Raw genomic sequence first — 23,312 nt, 5'->3', positions numbered from 1 at the left:
ATAACAAGAGAAAAATCAAGGATATTTCTGCACATAAAGACATAGCATTTTTCAAAAAATCTTCCCCTCCAGGGCTGAATTGTTCAGAGTACACCAGCATCCATTATTAAATGATTTCATCTTCAATTATAAATTCAGCAAAACCTAAATTTTATGTTCAGTTGGTCAAATCAAAAGGAATTAATCTCACAGAATCACTTCTGAGATTGTGTCCACCCTTCACTTCATCCCCATGCGTATTACTCAAACAAGTAAGCTACTGTCATGGGGACCCAGGGTGACAGCCCGGGTACACTGCCTCTGTCTCATACACAGTAATTACTTCTACTTAGAGTCTGTGGCATTGGACATTGAGTGCCTGTCATGTCTGTCATCTAGCTTGCCCTTAATTGGAAAAAATGATGGATCGATGGAAAGACAGGAGGCAAGAAGATGGACAGAAAGATGGAAGGCAGCAAATAAAAACAAGCAGTGCACAGATTAAAATATATGTTAAGCTTTGCAAACACTGCAAGAGGCCAGACAGCTTGAAAGATGCTTATGTTCAGTTTACAGATTTATGACTTGCTCTCTCCAATATTCATGAACACGGAGAGTATTTGCCTAAGGCATGATACAGTGGCAAAGCATTAAAACTGACAATAATTGCCTAATACAATGAACAACATAATTATAGACTTTTGGATATTTTATCCATTGAATTCGAAATACATTTACTACCCTTAAATGTATCTGTATGTACATAAATGCATTCATCTGAAACAAAGGTCAGTAGCCTACAAGATTTTGTAATCTTTTTATCTCTTAACTAATGCTGTTTTTTTCCCCTTTTATTTTGTTTATAGCATGTGAATTGCAGTTTTACTTAATTCGACAGATCCTTGACTAATTGGCTGTCCGTTTCATTGTGAATGCAATATTCAATAAGCCACAATTATAAATCCTTAAGAGAGCTCTTATTATTGAAAGGAAGGTGAACATAAACAAACAAAATAACATTATATTTTACATTCAACCAAGATTATTGGTTCTTTGCAGCAAAGTTTTCAGATGATAAAAACAACTGATGTCATTTCATTTATCTCCATCTATTTTTTACAGAGCTGGGAAATAAAGTTCTATTGTCCTATGGGCCAATTTCTTTGCAGATATGTAAACATATTCTACTTTTTAATTAAAAAAGAATTTAAAAAAAGAAAGAGATAAACAATCCATATTGACTATATATATCCCTTTCCTGGTAGATTGTACTCTTGTCTTCTACTCCACAGCCAAACTTCTTGAATAAGCTATCTGCATACAAATTTTTTTCAAACCATCATCCAAACACTACAGTTAATTTAAGTCATTAACTACAGTCTGGCATCGCTCCTCTTGTTCTCCTAAAAGTTTGGGACCCCAACAAACCTTGCATTGCCAAATCTAAGGATCAGGTATGTCACTGAAGATATCTTACCAGAAAGGTCAAGCAGTGAGATTTCTGAAATCTACACTACTCTGGCCTCTAGAGCATCAGACCACCCTGGGCTTCCATCTAACAATCTGAAGAATTGTAGTAATAAATCCTTTTACTCCCGTTCTTCTTTCCTTTTTTTTCTTTTTTAGAGAGAGAGAGCAGAGAGAGAGAAAACAGTGTAGAAGGGGCAGTGGAATAGGGAAAGAGAGAGAAGCCTAAGCCAACCCCATGCCCAGTGCAGAGCCCAATACCAGGCTTGATCTCATGACCTGAACCAAAATTAAGAGTCAGAGGCTTAACAGACTGAGCCACCCAGGCGCCCCCCTCCTTCCCTTTTCTTAAACACTCATGTTAAAAGTCTACCAATTTTGTTTTTTGGTTTTTTTCACAAAAAAGCATTTGTCTCTGTTAATTATATTTATATTGAATATTTTTATTTCACTGATTTCTACTCCTCCTGTTTATTATTTGTTTATTGTCCGGGGACAGTTATACAGTATGCTGTAATTATTTTGGCTTAATACAAGACTGTTGTTTTCATTTAAATTAAGAGCAGGAAAAAATGTTGGGTTTTGGTTTTTTTTGCATGTTTATTTAAATAATTACAATTTCTATTTCTCTCATTCTTTCCTTTACATGTGAGTGCCAATGGGTGGTGGTTCTCATCAGCCTGAAGAATAACCTTTAGTATTTCCTTTAATACAGTTCCACTGGGAAGAAAGTTTCTCAGCTTCCATTTTTCTGAATGTATTTCTAATTTATCCTCATTATGACTGGATACTTTGTCTATATTTTTCTGAGGTTTGTTAGTAGTTTTAAGCTCTATTACATGTTAAAACCTAGAAAATTCCCAACTAACCATTGTTTTAGAATAATTTTGTGGCCAGGTAGGCACTCTGACCCACCACCAACATCCTGGTCTCAGACAAGGAACTGCAGGACCCATACAAGATCACAGAGAAAGCAATGCTTGAATATAGGTCACAGGAGATAGGTCCCTAGCAGTCTGGTCGGACTCCACCGAAAGGATTAAAGGTAGGGAGTCTGCAGGTAGAGTTCTTGACTTTTACAGTCAACCTTGTCTGCCACTTTACCCATGTGTCCCAGAGGCTACTTCCCATGAGGCACATTGTAGAAGTTGAGCCAATTTTCAAAGAACTTCCCCTGACTTTTTATCAGACTCACTCTCCAGCCCCCCACCACCTGTGCTGGCAGTGGGCAATTCCCTCCCTCTCCTCATGCCTTTTTGTACATAAGCTTCTCAAAACAGAAAATAAACAGTTCCCAGTTTATAAACAAACAAACAAAACAGGCAAAGAAAAACTTTTCCATTGGCTTAAGGTTATAGCATAACTCTAAAAATTGATTTCAAGTTGGAATCACATTGACTTTTTAATTTAATTATGGAAAATATTAACATGTGTATAAACATGTAAGTTTCCATCAGACACAATGGTATGTTCCTTCCTTTCCTTCTTGTCTTGTTTTATATCCTTCAATAAAACTGTATTAGTTTATTCATAAAAGTCAGGTATTTTTCCTTTAGGTTTATTCCAAAGAATCTTATAGCTTTACCACTGTGTTAATGGATTTTTAAAAATTCTATTACTATTTCTAATAGGAAAGATCAAGTAATAAATATTTTTTGCATCTGTTCAATTTCTCTAGATCCTTCATTATATTTTCTAAGAATTTATCTGAGTCTTTTAGCTTTTTTGGTATAAAAATTATGTCATCCAAAGGATATATATTTTATCTACTCATTTTTTATATTTATAAAGACTTTCATGTTACATTAATTATAACAAAACTTATAATGATAATGCATAATAATTCAGATGTCCTGCCTCTCTGTCTTAATCCTGATTTTTCCTTGGTGGAGACTTTAAAGTTCCATTATCTAAAGTGGTGCTTGCTATTAAAATTTGATATATGATTTTGATTACAATCACCATTTTGCTTACTTTATTACAAATTAGTTTCAAATGCTACTAAAAAATTTGCCTGCATATTAGAGAAAGGTATTGCTATATTATTTTATGGATATGAGATGTTTTGATAGTATTCATGTTATTGAGCTAACTTTTCAATTTTGCAATTAATCCTACTTTTTCATAACATACTATGCTCTCGATACAATTATAGCATAGTATAGTATATACAGACGTATCAGTTATATATAATATAGGACTGGGCTTTAACCATAACCTTTTCACTTTGCTATATTTTTATATTGCAAAATAAATCAAGAAGTTTTATATTTTACTCCATGGCTGGGCTGGGTTAAATACCATTAAAATTACTTATTACTTAAAGCTTATAGGGACATTAACTATACAAATATCTTTACCTAATTTTTTTTGGTTTTGCTCTTATTTTTTGAGGCATAACTGACAAATAAAAATTGTATATATTTAAAGGCATACAACATACATATATTTTGATATATGTAAACATTGTGGAATAATCACCACAATCAAGATAATTCTTAGATCTACCACCTCACACAAGTACCATTTGCTTTTGTGCATGAGTGTGCATGGTAAGAACATTTAAGATTTAGTCTGTCAGCAAATTTCAAGCATACAGTACAGTATAGTCACTCTGCTATATATTAGATCTCCAAAAATTATTCATCTTGCATAACTGAAATTATGTATTCTTTGATCAACTTCTCCCTGCTTCCTTCTCCAGAAACACCCCTCAAAATCACCATTCTACTCTCTACTTCTATGAGTTTGACTATTTTAGATTCCATACATGAATGAGATCATACTTCCTGTGTCTTTCTATGTATGGCTTATTTCACTTAGCATAATGTTCTCCAGGTTTATCCATGTTGTCACAAATGTCAGGATTCCCTTCTTTTCTAAAGCTGAATAATGTTCCATTATATATTCACATTATAAAAGCACATTTTATTTTTTTATTTTTTTAAAGATTTTATTTATTTATTTGACAAAGAGAGACACAGCGAAAGAGGGAACACAAGCAGGGGGAGTGGGAGAGGGAGAAGCAGGCTTCCTGCGGAGCAGGGAGCCCGATGCGGGGCTCCATCCCAGGATCCTGGGATCATGACCTGAGCCGAAGGCAGACACTTAATGACTGAGCCACCCAGTTGCCCCAAAAAACACATTTTATTTATCAATTCATCTTTTGATGGACATTTAGGTTGTTTCCATATCTTGGCTATTATGAATAATACTGCAATGAACATAAAAGTGAAGATATCTCTTTGAGATACTGATTTCATTTCTTTTGGATACATATTCAAAAGTGGGATTGTTGTTTCATAAGATACTTCTATTGCTAATTTTTGAAGAACCACTATACTCTTTTCCATAATAGCTATATAAATTTACATTCCTACCAATAGTGTTCAAGGGTTCCTTTTTCTCCATAGCCCTGTCAACACTTGTTATCTTTTGCCTTTTTGATCACAGTCATTCTAACAGGTATGAGGTAATATCTGTTGTTTTAATTTGAATTTCCTAAAGATTAGTGATGTTGAGCACCTTTTTATGCACTTTTTGGACATCTTATTTTTTTAAGATTTTATTTATTTATTTGAGAGAGAGAGAATGAAAGAGAGAGCACATGAGAGGGGGAAGCCGACTCCCTGTTGAGCAGGGAGCCCAATGCAGGACTTGATCCAAGGACTCCAGGATCATGACCTGAGCCGAAGGCAGTCGCTTAAACAACTGAGCCACCCAGATGCCCTCCACTTTTTGGACATCTTTATGTCTTCTTTTGAGAAATACCTATTCAGGCCCTTTGTCCATTTTTAAATTGAATTATTATTATTGGTTTTGTTTTGCTTTTGAGTTTTATAAATCCCTTACATATTTTGGAAATTAACCTCTTATCAAATTAGTCAATATTATAGCCAAGCCATTATTTATGAATTTATTAAACAAGTGATTTGAGTCACATTGTGCTTTGGTAATTAAGAATAATATTGTGCAAAACTCTAATTCTTTATTTCAAACATTTTTTTCAATATGCTAAGTGGGTTATTATATTCCTAACCAATCTTAACTGGCACACCATTACATTCATTATATAATCCAAGATTTTACACATTCCAGTTCCTCCTTTCTTCTTCACCTTATCTTGTGTATTTTCTTGCTTCTAAGCACAGTACCTTTCTTTCAGTTTCTCTAGCACAGAAAATTCTTTTCCATATTTAGACATTCATGTAAGATGTATGTTCTCCCTGATAGGCCCAGTCTCCTCCACAACTCAGTATAAGCATTAATTAATCAGAACTGTTTTTTTTTTTGTCTTAATACAAAATACATCTGCTCCCTAGCTTTTATTCTCTTATGAAATACTGTTTTATATCACAAAAATGTATCATTGTGAGATTTTATTTCATGTTTCTCTCTTCACTATTGTGTGAGCTCCATGATAATAGGAGACAAATTCCTTAATGAATACCCTATACTAAACCTGAAATACATAAGCATCTTGCTCAAAATAAGCATTTGAATAATATTTTTATTAAATGATACTGATTTGTGTAAAAATATTAACAAAGGCATTGCTTACAATAGCAAAAGACAAAAAAATTTAAGTATAAAAATTAGGGAAATAGAAAGCTAACACATAGGGCTGAATTGCAGTTATTCATTACACATAATGTCTTAGAAGAAATATTTAACAGCATTACTATTATCAACCATGTGAAAATGTTATATTCTTTTGGTTATTTTCCTCTGAGCACAGAGCCCTCCTTATTGACAAAACCAAAATAAAATAGAATATTCTCTCATAAGCTGTCCAGTCGGTGAAATAAATTCCCCATCTAATGTTTTGCTCTCCAAGGAAATCTAAAGTCACATGACTAAATATTTGAATAGTTTATAAATGGGGTTCAGACATGTATATACCATCCTGTTTATAGGAGTTCATCAGCAAAGGGGACAAAATAAAGTAAAAAAACACTTAGTTTTCTGGAAGAATAGACCACACAGAGGCTTGATGTGTGGGACAACTGTGAATACTCCTGGAAAACTGTTCTATATAGAATCTCTTCACAAGCACCATCTAGGTTTCCTGAAGGGGATAAATGGGGAACATGATTACATTATTTGGGGGTGTTTGGGCTTAATTAAGTCTTGTATAAACTTACTAAAATAATGAGAACATTTATTGTCTCATAGAACTGGAAGTTACAGCAGATTTCTAATCTTATTGAATACATGACTTTATGAGGTCATCAGAGTCATTAATATTATCTGCTTTTTGACTCCTGTCCTCAGGGTTGGTTTCATGCTAATATTGGTTGCCCTTAGGGTCACAAGGTATCTAGGTTCTTTGTTGAAGAGCAAGGAAGAACTTTCTCAGAAGCCCTCAGTGGACTTCTCAATTATTTTGATTCTGATTAAATCCCATGTCTGTATTCCACCAAATCACTGACAAGTGGGAACATAAATATTGTGACTAACTTAGGCTAATACAGCCTATTAAGGCTCTACTAAGTTATATAAGCTTCATAGAAAGAGGTGGATATTTGGGGGAAATTGGTCCGTTTTTAGTAGGTAAATGGTAAGGAGTGATATGGAATATGGATGGATGAACAACTATCAAAATCCAATATTACAAAAAAATCCAATATTACAAGTTCTTTGGCTATCCAAGAACTTATTCTACAAATACATTTTTAAAAATATTCATGCCCACATAAAATATGTCTCAATTCCTCCTCAAAGGAGAGAATTCAGGGCGGCTGAGTGGCTCAGTATGTTAAGTGACTGCCTTCGGCTCAGGTCATGATCCTGGAGTCCCAGGATCAAGTCCCACATCGGGCTCCCTGCTCAGCAGGGAGTCTGCTTCTCCCTCTGACCCCCTTCCCTCTCGTGCTCTCTCTCTCTCATTCTCTCTCTCTCTCAAATAAATAAATAAAATCTTTAGAAAAAAAAGAGAGAATTCAAAGCTCATTACTGTATTTAACCTGAAGTACAAGATCTGTGGTTACTGTTCAGTCCTCTTCATCATGTTTAGATATAGCTCCTAAGGGTTTGGTGATACCATGCTAAAGGATGAATTATTTTCCTTACATGCACAGAAATAAAAAGTGGTATAAAGAATGATAATTACAATAAAAACTGCCTTTTGTAGGGAACTGTGAGTGGAAAGTAAAGACCATAAGCAAGAGTAAGGAAAGTAGGAAGAACAAAAGCAGTAAAAATAAGTATATCTGTAAAAATCAGTCAAGAAACCCACAAAACAAAGGATATAAAGTATACCTAAAATGTGGAGGCAAGAGGAGTAAAATATGGATTCAAACTTAAGCAACAATCAACTTAATGTAGATTTCTATATGCAGAAGGTGTTATATACAAACTGAATGGTAACCATAAATCAAAAACCATTAATAGATAGGCAAAAATAATTTGAGAAAGGAATACTAGTACTAAGCAAAGCCAACTAATCATGAGAGAAGAGAGCAAGAGAAGAAACAGAGGAAAACTACAAAAACAACCATAAATCAGACAACAACATGGCAATAAACACATACATATCAATACTTACTTTTAATGTAAATGGACTAAATGCTCTAATCAAAAGACATAGGGTGATGGAATGGATTAAAAAGCAAGACCCATCAATATGCTGCCTGCAAGAAATTCGTTTCAGAACTAAAGAAGGATGCAGATTAAAAATGAAGGAATGGAGAATATTTATCATGCAGTGGATGTAAAAAGAAAGCCAGGGTAGCAATACTTAATACCACACATCTTTAAAACAAAGATGGTAACAAGAGACAAAGAAGGACACTATATAATTAAAGGGGGAAAATAATTAAAGGGGAAACAATTCAGCAAGAAAACATAATGATTGTAAATATTTATGCACCCAACATAGGAGCACCTAAATACTTAAAGCAGTTAGTAACAAACTTAAAAGGAAGTGATCAATAGCAATGAAATAATAGTGGGGGGATTAAACATCCCACTTACATCAATGGACAGATCATCCAAACAGAAAATCAATGAAACAGTGTCTTTAAATGACATGTTGAACCAGAGGGATTTAATAGATATATTCAGAATATTCCATCCTAAAACAGCAGAACACACATTCTTTTCAAATCCAAATAGAAGATTCTCAAGAACAGGTCACATATTAGGCCACAAAATAAGTCTCAACAAATTTTAAAAGATCGAAGTCATACCATGCATCTTCTCTGAACACAACGTTATGAAACTGGAAATCAACCACAAGAAAAAATCTGGACATAGCATAAATACATGGAGGTTAAATAACTTGCTACTAAACAATGAATAGGTCGGCCAAGAAACCAAAAATGAAATAAAAAAATACACAGAGACAAATGAAACCGAAAACATAATGGCCAAAATCTTTGAGATGCAACAACAGCTGTTCTCAGATGGAAGTTTATAGCAATACAGGCCTACCTCAAAAAGCAAAGAAATAATCCTAAATAAACAACCTAACATTATACCTAAAGGAGCTAGAAAAAAAGGAAAAAAAAAAAAAGCCCAAACCATCAGAAGGAAAAAAGTAATGAAGATTGGAGCAGAAATAAAATAAGGGGCATCTGGGTGGTACAGTCAGTTGAGCATCCAACTCTTGGTTTCATCTCAGGTCCTGATCTCAGGGTTGTGAGATGGAGCCCCATGTCAGGCTCCATGTTCAGTGCGAGTCTGCTTGAGATTTTCTCTCCCTCTCCCTCTGCCCTCCTGCTCATGCTCCCTCTCTCTCTCAAATAAATAAATAACCTTTAAAAAAAGAAATAAATAAAATAGAAACTAAAACACAACAGAACTGATCAATGAAACCAGGAGCTGGCTCTTTGAAAAGATCAACAAAATTAATAAATCTTTGGCTAAACTCATCTAAAGAGGGAGGGAGAAGAGGAGAGGGAGAGAGAAAGAGAGAGGACTCAAAATCAGAAATGAACAAGGAGAAATAACAACCAACACCACGGCAATAGAAAGATTGTAAGAGACTATATATGAAAAATTATATGCCAACAAATTGAACTACCTAGAAGAAATGGGTAAATTCCTAGAAACATATAACCTCCCAAAACTGAATCAGGAAGAAATAGAAAATTTAAGCAGACCAATTACCAGAAGTGAAATTGAATAAGTAATAATAATAAAAAAAAAAACTCCCAATAAACAAAAGTTCAGGACCAAATAGCTTCACAGATGAATTCTACCAAATACTTAAAGAAGAGGTCATACCTATTCATTTCAAACTATTCCAAAAAAATAGAAGAGGAAAGAAAACTTTTAAGTCATTCTATGAGGTCAGTATTACCCTAATACCAAAATCGGATAAAGACACCACACACACACACACACACACACACACACATACACACAAAATCAAAAAACAAAAAAACAAAAACAAAACAAAACAAAACAAAAACTACAGGCCAATAATTCTGATGTACATAGATGTAAAAATCCTCAAAATATTAGCAAACTGAACCTAACAATACATTAAAAACATCATTCATGATCAAGTGAGATTTATGCATGCGATGTAAGGGTGGTTCAATATCTGCCAATCAATCAACATGATACATCACGCCGATAAAGGATAAAAACTATATGACCATTTCAATAGATGCAGAAAAGGATTTTAACTTGAACATCCATTCATGATAAAAACTCTCAACAAAGTAGGTTTGCAGGGAACATACCTCAACATAGTTAAAGCCATATATGAAAAACCCACTGTGAGTATCATATTCAGTGGGGAAAAACAGAAGGAACAAAACAAGGTTGTCCACTCTCACTTCTATTCAGCATAGTATTGGAAGTCTTAGCTACAGCAATCAGAAAATAAAAAGAAGTAAAAGTCATCCAAATTGGTAAAGAAAAAGTAAAACTGACTATTTGCAGATGACAAAATACTACATACAGAAAACCCTAAAGACTCCACCAAACAACTATTTGAACTGATAAATGAATTCAGTAAGGTTACAGGATACTAAATCAGTGTACAGAAATCCACTGAATTTCTATAAACCAATAATGAAGCAACAGAAAGAAAAATTAAGAAAGCAATCCCATTTACAAATGAACCAAAAATAATAAAATACCTAGGAATAATCTTAACCAAGGAGGTGAAAGACCTGTACTCTGAAAAATATAAAACACTAATGAAAGAAATTGAAGATGACACACAAAAAAATGGACAGATATTCCATACCATTCCAATCCATGAATTGTTAAATCCATGGATATTGTTAAAATATCCATACTATCTAAAGCAATCTAGAGATTTAACACAGTTTCTATCAAAATGCCAATGACATTCTTCAAAGAACTAGAACAAACAATCCTAAAATTTATGTGGAACCACAGAAGGCCCTGAATAGCCAAACAATCTCAAAAAAGAAATACAAAGCTGGAGGTAACACAATTCCAGATCTCAAGTTATACTACAAAGCTGTTGTAATCAAAATAGTACAGTACTGACACAAATACAGACTCATAGATATATGGAACAGGATAGAAAGCCCAGAAACAAACCCACAATTATATGATCTATTAATCTTCAGTAAAAGAGGCAAGAATATGCAATGGGAAAGGACAGTCTCTTCAACAAATTGTGTTAGGAACCTGGACAGCTATGTGCAAAGGAGTGAAACTGGACAACTTTCCTACACCAGACACAAAAATAAGCTAAAAATGGATTAAGGACCCAAATGTAAATTCAGAAACAATGAAAATCCTAAAAGAGGGCGTAGGCAGTAATTTCTCTGACATCGGCCATAACATTTTCTAGATATGTCTCCTGAGGCAAGGGAAATAAAAGCACAAATAAACTATTGAGACTACAACAAAATAAAAAGCAAAGCAAATAATCAACAAAACTAAAAAAACAATCTTTTGTATGGGAGAAGATATTTATACAAATGTCATATCTGATAAAGGGTTAGTATCCAAAATATATAAAGAACTGGTATGACTCAATACCCAAAAAACAAATAATCCAATTGAAAAATGGGCAAAAGACATGGACAGACATTTCTCCAAAGAAGATATACAGATGACCAACAGACACACGAAAAGATTCTGAACATCATTCATCATTAAGTAAATGCAAATCAAAACTACAGTGAGATATCACCTCACACCTGTCAGAATGGCTAAAATCAAAAACACAAGAAACAAGTGTTGGTGAGGTTGTGGAGATAAAAGAACCCTCATGCGCTGTTGGTGGGAATGAAAATTGGTGCAGCCACTATGAAAAACAGTATAGAGTTTCTTCAAAAGATTAAAATGAATTGCCATACAAATTAGTAACTGCACTATTGGATATTTACCCAAAAATATGAGAACACAAATTCAAAAGGATTATATGCACCCCTATGTTTTTTGAAATATTACTTACCATAGTCAAATTATGGAAGCAGCTCAAGTGCCCACTGATAGATGAATGGATAAGAAGATGTAATGTAATGTAATATTTTATATATATATATATATATATATATACATATGGAAATCTTGCCATTTGCAACAACATGGATGGAGCTAGAGAGTTTAATGCAAAGCAAAATAAGTCAAAGAAAGACTAATACCATTTGATTTTACTCATATGTGGAATTTAAGAAACAAAACAAATGAAGAAAGGGGGGAAAATAGAAACAAACAAAAAAACAGACCTTAACTATAGAGAACAAACTGATGGTGGGGATTAAGAGTACATTTATCAGGATGAACACTGAGAAATAGACAGAATTGTTAAATCACCATATTGTATACTTGAAACTAATATAACACTGTATGTTAACTATATTGGGATTAAAACAAAAACTTAATTTAAAAATCTGCCTTTTGTAAAGGTGGGCAATGGGAAAACTTGTGGTTGTCTATAATATACTCTTCTGGGTGGACGGGTGTACAGAAAATTCCTACTCTGTCACAGAAGTGATTTTCAAAACCTGTGAATCAGAGACCCTTTATTCTCCCCTCTCAGAGTATAGCCATGTCTGTGTCTCTGTGATACAGTAAAGTGGACGTTATAGAAAACTTCTTTCCTGGCTGCTGCACCACTCTTAACAATGTACTTTCTGTAGGTAAAAATTCCTGGGCCCTGTGTTTGCTTTAGGAAGTTTAGCAGACATATACGTGCCCTGGCTTGAGGTCACTTTTTAATACAGCTCTTTGAAAACTAGTTGTTTATTCTACTTGTTTTCATTCAACTTCATAACCAGATATATACAATCAGGAATTGCTTGGGGCTATGGATCTGGAAGTTTCTGGTTCATCATTATAAGGTCTCTGCTCTATTTGTGCCATAACACCTTAATTTCCTCTTGGTCTCAGCTAACAGATAATTTAACCAATTGTCTCTGGCAGGTACATTCTTGCTTTAGACAGCTGTATCTTCACAATAACCAGGTTGTCCCCTTTATCAGTCACATAATGCTTCATAGATGGTGCTTGGGAGAAGTTCTGGGGTATTATTTTTTGTTCCAATCTTATTTTCTCCCAAATTGTAAAATTTTTATGTTTTTGTTCTTACAAGCCTTAGCTTTTCTAAATTCCCATGATTACTAAGCTTTCACTCATTCTGATTATAATCCCTAAGTGAAGATGGTCTCTCTGAGCAGAGACATATTTTTTCTCTCCCCAATTTCAAATGAGTTACCTGTAGACAAAAGTTTTCCTCAATTTTAAGATGTTATGTAATATCATAGAAAATATTCAGTGTAATCCATTGTCATAAATTTTTCCTACTAAGATTACCTGATGACTCGCCATTATTAGAAGTTGATACAAGTCTCAATATACAATAGCCAATAGTTAAAGGTTTTCTATAGAATGCTAGTATTCCCAGACTCCTGTGACCAAAAAATGGGATCTTATCACCTTGTGTCAATTTTACTCAAACAATTCCATATTTTACAATGTTATTTTCAGTTTTCCATTTATGTTACAAATATCTGATTCATTTACGATGCTGATTCTCATGTACATAAGTCAGAAGAGCTAATACTGTTGAAATGCTCATTCTACCCACAGCGTTCTGCAGATTCAATGCAATCCCTATCAAAATTCCAGTGGCATTTTTTGCAGAAATATGAAAAAAAAAATCCTAAAATCTGTATGGAACCACAAAAGGCCCCGAAAAGTCAAAGAAATTTTGAGAAAGAACAAAGTTGAAGACATCACTCTCCCTGATTTCAAACTACATTATAAAGCTATAATAACCAAAACAATATGGTACTGGTGTAAAAACAGATACACAGACCAATAGAATAGCACTGATAGTCTAGAGTAGACCCATACACATATGGAGAACTAATATTTGACAAGGGAATTCAGAACACACACTGGTAAAAGTATCTTTAACAAATGATGTTGGGAAACCTGGATATTCACATGCAAAAGAATGAAATTGGACCACCCTCCTATACAACTCACAATAATTAACTCAAAATGGATTAAGAACTCATACATAAGATCTAAAACTACAAAACTCCTGGAAGAAAATATGGGAAAACTCCTTGACATCGGTGTTGGCAACAATATTTTGGATATGGCACCAAAAACACAAATAACAAAAGCAAAAAATCAACAAGTGGAACTAGATTGAACTAAAAACTTCTGCACAGCAAAATAAACAGTCAATAAAATTAAAAGCAACCAATGCAATGCAAGAAAATATTTGCAAATCATACATCTAATAAGAGGTTAATATCTAAGATATATAAAGAACTTCTACAGTTCAATAGCAAAAATCAAATAAATAACAATGTTTAATTTAAAGTTTTATTTATTTAAGTTATCTCTGCACCCAACATGGGGTTCAAATTCATGGCCCCAAGATCAAGAGATTGATGCTCTACTGACTGAGCCCATCAGGCACCCCAAAGAAATAGCTCTTATATTGAGGTAGTTTGTTATAGCCTTATTAAATAAAAATGTATACCATGAAACTTATTGATGGATTGACATATTTCACAGTGAAAGGATTTAGTAATATGTGAGAGAAATCAGGTATAGTATTTATTCTTAGATTATTTAAAATATTATTTATTTTTTTAGAATATGGATGCATTTTTTGTTTTATTTTTATTTAAGGTTTTATTTAAATTCCAGTTAGTTAACATACAGTGTAATAATAGTTGTAAGTGTACAATATACTGCATTTTCCTTTTTTTTAAAGATTTTATTATTTGTCAGAAAAAGAGAGAGCACACAAGCAGGCAGAGGGAGAAGCAGGCTCCCCACTGAGCAAGGAGTCCATGTGGGACTCAATTCCTGGACCCTGAGATCATGACCCCAGCCGAAGGCAGATGCGTAACCGACTGGGACACCCAAGCATCCCATGAATTTTTTTTTTTTAATTTTATTATGTTATGTTAGTCACCATTAAATACATCATTAGTTTTTGATGTAGTGATCCATGATCCATTGTTTTTGTATAATTCCCAGTGCTCCATGCAGTACGTGCCCTCTTTAATACCCATCACCAGGCTAACCCATCCCCCCACGCCCCCCAAAACCCTGTTTGTTTCTCAGAGTCCATAGTCTCTCATGGTTCCTCTCTTCCTCCGATTTCCCCCCTTCAGTTTTCCCTTCCTTCTCCTAATGTCCTCCATGCTGTTCCTTATGTTCCACGAATAAGTGAAACCATATGATAATTGACTTTCTCTTGACTTATTTCACTTAGCATAAACTCCTCCTGTCCCATCCATGTTGATGTAAAAGTTGGGTATTCACCCTTTCTGATTGCTGAGTAATATTCCATTGTATATACGGACCCCATCTTCTTTATCCATTCATCTGTTGAAGGGCATCTTAGCTCTTTCCACAGTTTGGTTATTGCGGACATTGCTGCTATGAACACTGGTGCATATGGCCTTTCTTTTCACTACATCTGTGTCTTTGGGGTAAATACCCAGGAGTGCAATTGGTAGGTCATAGGGTAGCTCTATTTTTGATTTTTTGAGGCAACTCCACACTGTTTTCCAAAGTGGCTGTACCAACTTGCATTTCCACCAACAGTGTAAGAGGTTTCTCCTTTCTCCACAACCTCTCCAACATTTGTTGTTTCTTTCCCTGTCCATTTTTGCTATTCTAACTGGTGTAAGGTGGTATCTCAATGTGGTTTGGATTTGAATTTCCCTGATGGCTAATGATGATGAACATGTTTTCATGTGTCTGTTAGCCATTTGTATGTCTTCTTCAGAGAAGTGTCGTTTCATGTCTTCTGCCCATTTTTTGACTTGATTATTTGTTTTTTGGGTGTTGAGTTTGAGAAGTTCTTTAAAGATCTTGGATACCAGCCCTTTATCTGTAGTGTCATTTGCAAATATCTTCTCCCATTCTGTGGGTTGCCTCTGTTTTGTTGACTGTTTCCTTTGCTGTGCAGAAGTTTTTTATCTTGATCAAGTCCCAAAAGTTCATTTTTGCTTTTGTTTCACTGGCTTTTGGAGATGTATCTTGAAAGAAGTTGCTGTGGCCTATGTCAAAGAGGTTATTGCCTATGTTGTCCTCTAGGATTTTGATGGATTCCTGTCTCACATTTAGGTCTTTCCTCCACTTTGAGTTTATCTTTGTGTATGCTGTTAGAGAATGGTCAAGTTTCATTTTCCTGCATGTGGTTGTCAAATTTTCCCAGTACCATTTATTGAAGAGACTGTCTTTTTTCCATTGCATATTTTTTCCTGCTTTGTCGAAGATTATTTGACCATAGGGTTGAGGGTCTATATCTGGGCTCTCTACCCTGTTCCATTGGTCTATATGTCTGTTTTTATGCCAGTACCATGCTGTCTTGGTGATCACTGCTTTGTAATATAGCTTAAATCGGGCAACATGATGCCCCCAGCTTTGTTTATCTTTTTCAACATTTCCTTGGCGATTCGGGGTCTTTTTTGATTCCATATAAATTTTAGGATTGTTTGTTCCAGCACTTTGAAAAATGTCATTGGAATTTTGATCGGGATGGCATTGAAGGTAGAGATTGCTCTGAGTAGCATAGACATTTTAACAATGTTTATTCTTCTGATCCATGAGCATTGAATTTTTTTTGTGTCTTCTTCAATTTCTTTCATGAGTGTTCTGTAGTTCCTAGAGTACAGATCGTTTACCTCTTGGGTTAGGTTTATTCCAAGGTATCTTATGGTTTTTGGTGCTATTGTAAATGGAATTGTTTCTCTAATTTCTCTTTCTACAGTTGCATTGCTAGCGTATAAGAAAGCAACTGATTTCTGTGCATTGATTTTGTATCCTGCCACATTACTGAATTGCTGTATGAGTTCTAGTAATTTGGGTGTGGAGTCTTTTGGGTTTTCCACATAAAGTATCATGTCATCTGCAAAAAGAGAGAGTTTGACTTCTTCTTTGCCAATTTGAATACCTTTTATTTCTTTTTGTTGTCTAATTGCTGTTGCCAGGACTTCTAGTACTATGTTGAACACAATGCCTGAGTGGGCATCTTTAACGTGCTCCTGATCTTAAGGGAAAGGCTCTCAGCTTTTCCCCATTGAGGATGATATTTGCTGTGGGCTTTTCATAGATGGATTTATGAACTTGATGAATGTTCCCTCTATCCCTATATTCTGAAGAGTTTTAATCAGGAAAGGATGCTGTATTTTGTCAAATGCTTTTTCTGCATCAATTGAGAGGACCATATGGTTCTTCTGTCTCCTCTTATTAATGTGTTCTATCACATTGGTTGATTTGTAAATGTTGAACCACACTTGCATCCCGGGGATAAATCCTACTCGGTCGTGATGGATGATCTTTTTAATGTATTGTTGGATCCTATTAGCTAGAATTTTGTTGAGGATTTTGGAATCCATATTCATCAGAGATATCGGTCTGAAATTCTCCTTTTTGATGGGGTCTTTGCCTCGTTTGGGGATTAAGATAATGCTGGCCTCATAGAGTCTGGAAGCTTTCCTTCTGTTTTGATTTTTTGAAACAGTTTCAGTAGAATAGGTATTATTTCTTCTTTGAATGTTTGGTAGAATTCCCCAGGGAATCCATCAGGCCCTGGACTTTTGTTTTTTGGGAGGTTTTTGATCACTGCTTCAATCTCGTTACTGGTTATTGGCCTATTCAGGTTGTCACTTCTTCCTGTTTCAGTCTTGGCAGCTTTTAAGTTTCCCGGAAGGTATCCATTTTATCCAGATTGCTCAGTTTATTGGCATATAGTTGTTGATAATAATTTCTAATAATTATTTCTATTTCCTTGGTGTTAATCGTGATCTCTCCCCTTTCATTCATAATTTTATTAATTTGGGTCCTTTCTCTTTTCTTTTGGATAAGTCTGGCCAGGGGTTTATCGATCTTATTAATTCTTTCAAAGAACCAGCTTCTGGTTCTGTTGATCTGATCTACTGTGTTTCTGGTTTCTAATTCATTGATCTCCGCTCTAATCTTAATTATTTCTCTTCTAATGCATGGCTTAGGCTTTGTTTGTTGCTTTTTCTCTAGTCCTTTAAGGTGTAGAGTTAGCTGGTGAATTCAGGATTTTTCTATTTTTTTTGAGTGAGGCTTGGATGGCTATGTATTTCCCCCTTAGGACCACCTTTGCAGTATCCCATAGGTTTGGGACCCATGTGTTTTCATTCTCATTGGTTTCCATGAATTGTTTAAGTTCTTCTTTGATTTCCTGGTTTGCCCAAACATTCTTGAGCAGAGTGGTCTTTAGCCTCCAAGTGTTTGAATTTCTTCCAGATTTTTTCCTGTGATTGAGTTCCAGTTTTAAAGCATTGTGGTCTGAGAATATGCAGGGAATCTCAATATTTTGGTATCGGTTGAGACCTGATTTATGACCCAGTATGTGGTCTATTCTGGAGAAAGTTCCATGTGTGCTCGAGAAGAATGAATATTCTGTTGTTTTAGGGTGGAATGTTCTGTATATATCTATGAGGTCCATCTGGTCTAGTGTGTCATTCAAAGCTCTTGTTTCTTTGTTGATTTTCTGCTTAGATGATCTGTCTATTGCTGAGAGTGGAGTATTGAGGTCTCCTACAATTAGCGTATTGTTACCAATATGACTCTTTATTTTGGTTAACAGTTGGCTTATGTAGATGGCTGCTCCCATGTTGGGGGCATGGATATTTACATTTGTTAGATCTTCTTGTTGGATAGACACTTTAAGAATGATATAGTGTCCTGGGCGCCTGGGTGGCTCAGTTGGTTGGGCAACTGCCTTCGGCTCAGGTCATGATCCTGGAGTCCCAGGATCAAGTCCCACATCGGGCTCCCTGCTCAGCGGGGAGTCTGCTTCTCCCTCTGACTCTCCCCCCTTTCATGTGCTCCCTCTCTCATTCTGTCTCTCAAATAAATAAATAAAATCTTTAAAAAAGAATGATATAGTGTCCTTCTGTGTCTCTAACTACAGTGTTTAGTTTAACATCTAATTTGTCTGATAAAAGAATTGCTACCCCAGCTTTCTTTTGAGGTTTGCTGGCATGGAAGATTGATCTCCATCCCTTCACTTTCAGTCTGGATGTATCGTTAGGTTCAAAATGAGTCTCTTGTAGACAGCATATGGATGGGTCCTGTCTTTTTATCCAATCTGCAACCCTGTGCCATTTTATGGGGGCATTTAGGCCATTCATGTTAAGAGTGATTATTGAAAGATATGAGTTTATTGTCATCATGGTGCCTTGAAGACTTTGTTTTTATAGACTGTCCCTGTAAATTTCTGTTGTATATCACTCCTGGGGTCTTTTCTCCTTTTATAGAACCCCACTTAATATTTCTTGCAGGCCAGCTTAGTGGTCACATGTTCTTTCAGTTTCTGTCAGTCTTGGAAGCTCTGCATCTCTCCATCCATTCTAAATGACAGCCTTGCCGGATAAATTATTCTTGGCTGCAGGTTCTTCTCATTTAGTATGCTGAATATGTCTTGCCAGGCCTTTCTGGCTTGCCAGGTCTCTATGGATAGGTCTGATGTTATTCTGATGTTCCTCCCTCTGTACGTAAGGAATCTCTTCCCCCTAACTGCCCTTAAGATGGTTTCCTTGGTTCTAAGATTTGCAAGTTTTACTATTACATGCTGGGATATTGGCCTGTTTTCCTTGATTTTGGGAGCAGTCCTCTCTGCCTCTAGGACACGAACGTTTGTTTCATTCCCCAGATTAGGGAAGTTCTCAGTTATGATTTGCTCAAACATATCTTCTAGTCCTCTCTCTTTCTCTCCACCCCCTCTGGGATTCCAATAATTCTGACATTGGAATGTTTCATGGTGTCATTTATTTCTCTGATTCTACTTTCATGGATTCTGAGTTTTCCCTGGCCTCCTCTTTTCCCTTTTTATCTATTAAATTGTCTTCCAGTTCACTAATTCATTCTTCTGACTCACTTACCGTAGCTGTTAGATTATCTAGATTAGATTGGATCTCATAGATAGCATTTTTAAGTTCTGCCAATTCAGGTTTCATTTCTGCCCTTAGAGTCTCTCTGTTGCCATTAATTGATTTCTCCATCTAGCTATTGTCGTCACAATTGCTAGCCTGAATTCCATCTCTGACATCTTGGTTATATCTGCATCCATTTGTAAATCTGCGGCATAAATCATAATCTCTGAGTCTTTCCTATTTGGGGGGTTCCTCCTCCCAGTCATTCTGTTGATGGGTGGTTGAGGGAATGTATACAGTCCAAATTATTGACCACAACCCAAGCAAGATGCACCTGTTTTCTAGGGACCTTAGGGTTGCTGGCCTCTTATTCTCCCAGCCTGTCTTCTGGGGCAGGGGCTGCCACACTGTTACTCAGGCAACCCTGTTTGGGCAGAGTTGCCCTGCCCCCTATGGGGGGGGCGGATGGGCTCAGTAGGAACTGGTTTCTTTGGGCTTTTTTTCTCTGGTGGTTTTCCCTGACAGCTTTCCGCATCTCTTCCAAGAGTCAGAGCAGAAGAGACCATTTCCAGCCCTCTGCCTCAGAGCAGAGAGATCGCACTCTGTTCTTCAGTGAGCTCTCCAGACCACAGTCTTTCCATTTCTGTCCATGCTGCTGTAAACTGCAGTGTCCTGGGTTGTGCGTCCCTCCGCAGCCCTCCCAGTCCTGCCTCCAGGTTGGGGCACGTCTCTGCCCTTTGTGCATCTAAACCCACCAGCCACCCACAGTTCACTTGTGTGACCCTGCCACTCCGGTTTCCATCTAAGGTCCTTTCCCTGCCGCTACCGGTCTGCGAGTCTGTGCCTGGTCACCAGCGCGGGAGGCTATCACTTACCGGCGGTGTAGGATCCCCACATCCAGGTTCCCTCCCACTGCCGTTTATCCTCCGATATCTGCCTGCGGAATCACGGCTCCCCAATTTGTACCTCGAAACCAACCACCTGTGATACTCTGTAGAGATCCAGATCTTCTTACATCTCAGGCTGATTTCGTGAGTGCTCAGAGTGGTCTGGTAGATATCCAGCTCAGTTCTGGGGACCAGTTGGAATAGGGTCCCCTACTCCTCCACCATCTTTTCCCCCTAGCCCCTGCATTTTTCTTTTGAAGGCAGAACAACACTGTGATCATTCTTCAATAAATGATGTAAATTTGAGTCTATATATTTTTCATAATACCTGAAAGTTTATGTCTAGGGGTAAAATAGTAGAGTTACACAATAAACTTAGGGAACTTTTTTTTTTTCCTGGTGATGATTAATCTCATTTTTAAAGACTATATTTCAAATCATAATTCCAGCTTGTGCTTGAGTAGATGGATAGTGATTAAAGATAGATGATAGAGAGAAAAAGAGAAAGATGTGGGGGGAAAAGGAGAAAGGATGAAAGGAAGGGAGAGATGGATGGAGGGAGGGAGAAAAGAATGAGAGAAAAGGAAGAAGAAGAGAGGGAGAGAAGAAGGAGGAAAAGTTAAGGTAAAAGGAGTGGGATGGGGAGGAAGGGAGGAAAAAAGCTAAGAAAAGAAGGTAGGAAGAAAGCAAGCTAGGAAGAAAGGAAGGGTAGAAGAAAGGGAGCAAGAAAAGGGAAAGAAAAGGAAAGAAAATTTATTATTGATCATCTCCTGCTGAGTATCCACATTCACAATCTACAATACTTCATCTCATACTCATTTGATGGAATACATTTTGCTTAAATGTCTCACCCCAGATAATTTCAAAACAATGTGAAGAAATGTGGGAGTTAAATTTAATATAAAACTTATATTTTTAATATAATAGACATATTAATGCTATAGAACTTTTGTTCCCATTAACATTATTAACATCTAGTGGATAAAATATCAACTTTCTTGAACATTCAGTATTTCTGAAGTGTCATTCACTCTTCTCATTTCACAATGGCATATTAATGTACTTGTTTAACAGTCCTGGATGGTCCTAAAACTCTGAACTGTGAGTAAAATATTTGGAAATCTTTAGGTGTGTGTGTGTTGAGATGGTAATGACCTGTGAAATTTCATTCTTGACCAAGATGAGACTAAACAGAGTAATTTGAAAATTCCTCCATGAATTCAGGTGATTGCAAAAATAGTGTCCCTATTACACACGCACTTAATCACACTGTATTTTATAACAACGAAGGTAAACTCTTTCTGAAGCACACAGACAGCAGAATCAGGAAAGAGAGTGATAAGAACACATGCTCTCGAATAGACTGGAAGCTCTACCCTGAAAATATATATTCAACAAGCTCTACATTTTCTTATTTAAAAGGGCGGTCCATAGTCTTGACATATAGGTTTGTTTTTCTTATGAGTTTTAAGTGATAGTATCTATAAAGCCTTATGATAGTACTGGTCACAAAATATACATTCAATAAATGTAGGCTATTATATTAACAGGGGTACACAGCTATTGATGATGTAAAATTTATATTCCTGATGCATTTTACAGTAGAGGTCTTGAACTATGAGTATATTTCAAAAGAAACTATTATTTTCTCAATTGTTCTGAGCTGGCAACAACAGGAACCTTCAAATGATCCTTTTTCTGGCAAGGGTAGAGAGGCAGTCTCCAAGGTAACTAAATCCCAAAGCATATCAGAGTTTAGAAATAGAAATCTATATTTTAAATTTCACCAAGAAGCACAAAGGTCATCGGTAACACTTTGCAGCTCAGTGGCAATATGCTTTGGTAGTCAGTCCTCTATTGACCCAGTCTTCAAGGTTAATAACCAATTATTACTAATTTCATACTATCAACAATGCAACTCAATTTAAAGAAAATTCAAGTTCTTCAGCATTGTCTTATGTTTATATTTGGAAGTTTGGGTGTCTTAAATTAACTGTCTACCTCACTGAATTTTGACAATTATAAATTGACAATTATAAAATAGAATGCTATTTAATAATATTAACCCCTACATTCAGACAGAAGTTAGTTAGAATTATGTTTAGACTATTCAGAACACAATTTCCTGTTGGGTGAAACAGTTGTATTTGCTATTTCTCTTAATTATTTGATAACATATTTAGATGAGGTAAATGCATAATTCTATTAAGAATATGAAGGAGTGAGGGAGGAATTAAGATGGTGGACTAGTGAGGGAACTCTGGGCTTGCCTCATCCCTTGAACACAGCTAGATCAGCATCAAAACATTTTGAACAACCAGGAAGTCAATCGAAGGATTAAGAGAACAGTCTGCACAATTAGAGGGAGAACATGTGGTGTTTGTGAGGTTCAGAATCATGAATTGGGGGAAAGAAAAGCCGCGGTGCCATGGAGGGGGTGGGAGCCCTTCTCCAGAGAGAGGAGGGAGGTGGAGGGTAGGAATGAAGAGCAGCATGTTGGGTTCAAGCAAGAAAAACACTCCCAGGACCACTGACAGGGAAATCAAGAGGAACTAATTATGGCAAGTTTTATTTTTTTTCTTTTTGCAAACTGTGGAGCCCAAATTGAAGTTTTAGAAGTCTGCACCATTTGCTGGAATAAAGCTGGGTG

This window comes from Eumetopias jubatus, unplaced genomic scaffold (assembly GCF_037043125.1).
Source record: "Eumetopias jubatus isolate StellerSeaLion01/CBP00866 unplaced genomic scaffold, mEumJub1_p1.0 scaffold_5, whole genome shotgun sequence".
Classification (NCBI taxonomy): domain Eukaryota; kingdom Metazoa; phylum Chordata; class Mammalia; order Carnivora; family Otariidae; genus Eumetopias; species Eumetopias jubatus.
This window is presented reverse-complemented; position numbering follows the sequence as displayed.